Source organism: Tinamus guttatus, unplaced genomic scaffold, assembly GCF_059628265.1.
Source record: "Tinamus guttatus ecotype Peru unplaced genomic scaffold, ASM5962826v1 Tinamus_guttatus_pri_ptg001013l, whole genome shotgun sequence".
Taxonomy (NCBI): Eukaryota; Metazoa; Chordata; class Aves; order Tinamiformes; family Tinamidae; genus Tinamus; species Tinamus guttatus.
In genome coordinates, this window is record NW_028289547.1 from 62073 (window position 1) to 66132 (window position 4060).

Consider the following 4060-nt stretch of genomic DNA (forward strand, 5'->3'; position numbering starts at 1 on the left):
CATTGTCAGTCTTAATCTTTTAAGGTACCCCCAAGACTGCAAAACATGTTAACAAGTGCTTTTTTACGTGTATGGCCTTCTCTCCAGGCTGTGCCGTTGCCCATATGACTTTAGAAAAGGTATCTACACAAACATGGATGTATTTCAATCTTCCAAAGCTCGACACATGAGTGACATCCATTTGCCACAGCTCTAAGGCCCTCAATCCTCTTGGATTGACCCTGATACCCAATCCTGGACCATGGTGACTACACTGTGGGCACGCCTGCACAATTCCCCGTGCATCTTCCAATGATACCCCAAATTGTCTTGCCAAACCCTTAGCGTTAGCATGCAACATTCCATGACCCACTCTTGCCGCCTCGAACCGATTGAATGGTCCCATCCGAGGGGCTACACTCACCAACTTATCTGCTCGGGCGTTCCCTTCCCCTAGGCCTAGTTCCCATGTGTGACTACGGATATGTATCACGCAGTAAGACTCGGACCTCATCATAATCGCCTTCCTTAGTTGAAGAAACAACTTTCCCAATCGCTGATCCTCCATGGACTTAATCAAGGCACCGTCTATTCGGTCTACCACTCCTGCTACGTATAAGGAATCAGTGACCACATTCAAGGGTACTGACATCCACTTGGTGAAGGCCCAAACTAGTGCTTTCAATTCCAAGGTTTGAAGGGAATCCCTCTCCTCCGCAGATAACGTCTGAGACTCCCACCGATCTCCATCCCGCCAGGTAATCGCGGCCAAGCGCGACTTTTTACCTGCATCTGTGAAGGCCGTCACCACATCTGGCAATGGTCGCTTGGATCGCCTAGGGCATTCGACCCAATCATAACTGTTTAACAAGTGACTGATTTTCCCTGACACTGGGTGTGATATTATGTCCCCTGAGAAATCCAACAACGCCAGCTGCAGAGCTGTCGAGTGCCTAATTGCCCACTCTAAATCTTCCTTTTGTACCGGTAGACCTATCATGTTCGGTTCTTCCCCTGCGATCGCTACAACCCCATCCCTACCTTTCCGAATTAGAGATCCCAGAATCTCAAAGGGTGTCGCAAGGGCTGTTTTTGGACGCACCGCAGGGAATACCCATTCTAGCACCGATACCTGCGTTTCTCCCCCTTTTTCTTTAATGAGCTGACTAATTACAGCAGCATAACTAGTCGGCCCCTTTAACAGTAGTAAGGTTATACCGAGGTCCAACCTCCTGCGGCAGGCTAACTGCTGAGACAAAACCTGGGAGAGATTCTGAAGGCACTGTTGTTGCTGCTCTGTCAGGCTGATTGGCGTCGCTGGGTCGGTACCTTTTAGTAAAGGCACTAATGGTGCAATCTCATCATTGGTAATACCTAGGACAGACCGTACCCACTGCAAATCCCCCATAAAGGTTTGCACATCAGACAACGTGCGCAGGCTCACCTTCAATTCTGCTTTCTGTGGCCTAATGGTAGCCTCTGATATAAGCCAACCCAAGTACTTCCAAGGCTGAGTGCATTGTACCTTTTCGGGTGCAATTTGCAACCCTCGCTACCGAAGTGCCTTTGAAATTACTTCCTCATCTTTTACCGTAAAAGGCTCTGTCGCGCGAAAAGGATATCATCCATATAATGATAGATCAATGTATGTGGCCACTGTGTACGCAATGGCTGAAGGGCCGCAGCCACAAACAGTTGGCACATTGTCGGACTGTTCTTCATTCCTTGGGGTAACGCTACCCACTGATAACGCCTAGCAGGTGCTGCCCTATTTATGGATGGTAGCGTAAATGCAAAGCGGACAGAGTCCTGGGCCTGCAGCGGAATGGTATAGAAACAATCTTTTAAGTCAATTATCAACAAGTACCAATTTTCCGGGATCATAGAAGGAGAAGGCAGGCCGGGCTGTAAGGCCCCCATTGCCTGCATCTGTTGATTAACTGCACGAAGATCATGAAGCAGCCTCCACTTCCCTGACTTCTTAGGGATAACAAAGATCGGTGTATTCCATGGGCTAGTGGAGGGCACCAAATGACCTGCCTTTAACTGTTCCTCTACTAACTCTTCCGCTATTTGCAGCCTCTCCTTCGTTAGCGGCCACTGCTCCACCCAGACAGGGTCTTCTGTTATCCAGGTGATAGCAACAGGCTGCTCGACAGTAGCCGCTAAGGAAAACCCTGTCCTGACGCAGTTGAGAGAACCACTACTAGCTGAGCCATGCACTCCCTGCCAATCAACATCTGGATAGGGGCAGGCAATGGCAGGATAGACATGTGAGTGCTGACCACTTGACCGTCTATTGTAAGCTGTACGGGGTAAACACTTTCCTCTGTTTGTTGAACCCCACCTACACCTCCAATGCACGCTGCCGCTATCCTTTTCGGCCAATGCAGTGGCCAACACTCGCTTGAGATGATGGTGCAATCTGCACCAGTGTCCATCAACCCTTGACAGCACACGTTTTGGCCCTGGAAACTCACCTGCACCCTCACTAATGGCCTATGTTTCATGTTTAGAGTTAAGAGAGCTTGTCCTCCTGTGGACCCGAAGCCATTTTGCTTCCGTGGCGGCAATGAAGTCGCTTGGGGATTAATAGCCCCTAACAAATTTTGCAAAGGAACTAATTGAGCCAATTTACTACCTTTAACGATAGTTACTGGTGGGGTCAATGTATATACCAGCATTTCGATTACCCTTTCCAAATCCGAATCAATAACCCCAGGTATTACAAAAATACCAGACATTCCCGCCGAAGATTGTCCCAATATCAACCCCCCAATTATTTTCCCTGACCAAGGTAAACCCTTAAACTGTGATGGAATTCGCACGGGGGAGGTATCTTGTAGACAGATGCTCACTGCGGCTGCCAGGTCGATGCCCAGGCTCCCCCTTGTGGCGGGCAACCAGAGCTCCCCCCCCGCACCATTGTTCTCCTCGCGCAGGCAGGGTTTGCGCTCACTTCCCCGTTTCCCGAACAGATAGTACCAGGGGCTGATCGGCATGCCTTTGGGGAATGAGTGTCTCTCTGACATCGGGGGCACCAAACACGCCCTTCATCACAATTCTTCCGAATATGTCCTCGACGACCGCACCGAAAGCACTTAGGGCCATCATCACTCGGCCGTTTCCTCTGTCCCCTTCCCACAAGGGGTTGCAGTGCCGCCACTAACACTTGAGTTGCTTGCACTTGCTGAGTGGCTGAATCAAGCAATGCCTGCTCTACTTGAGCCCCTAAAAATGCTCCTGGGTTTCCCACACCCCGACGAACGATCTCTTCAAGCATCTCCTCAAGGGACACTCCCTGAGGCAATGTCACCAGCACATCCCTAGTTCGCTTATTAGCATTCTCGACTGCTAAGGACGGCGCCATAAGCCTCCTAGTTCTTTCATCTAGCGCGTCCATTTCCTCTAAGGCCTTAAGCAAACGATCCACAAACTCACCAAAGGGCTCGTTTACACCCTGTTTAACATTTACAAAAGATGGCCCCTTCTTTTCCTCTGGTAAGGACATAAACGCTGATAAGGCGGTCTGTGTCACGAGCCTCAAAAGAATAGGAGGATACTGCATCTGCACCCCAACATCCGCGAAGTTTCCCTGTCCTATGACCGTTTCGGGCCGTAAATTAAACAACGGATCATTCGGCCCCCGCGGCACAGCGCGTTCACGTGCTGCATGAGCTGCCCACTGTCTTTCCCATAGCAGTAACTGAACCGGTGTCAAAATTAATTTTGCGATTTGTTGACAGTCACTAGGAAGAAGCATGTCACTGTTAAAAATGTAGGATAGCATCTGCCTGGAGGGCTCGCCTTTGATTCCCCAACGCGCGACCGTATCCCTTAATTGACTCAAAATTTTCCAGTCAAACAGATCCCATTTACCCCCTGCCCCCCCCGGCCATCCGGCTCAAAGGTTACCGGGCACGCTACCCTCATAGCCGGCTCCCATTGACCCTCCAGAATTGCATCCCCGATAACCCCAGACCAACGCGAAGAGGAAACCCGCGGACCCGAACCCCCTCCGGAAGCCCCAGACCACCCCCCATTTGTTGCTTGCCCAGCTGCCTGGGCTTGATCAAGCGCT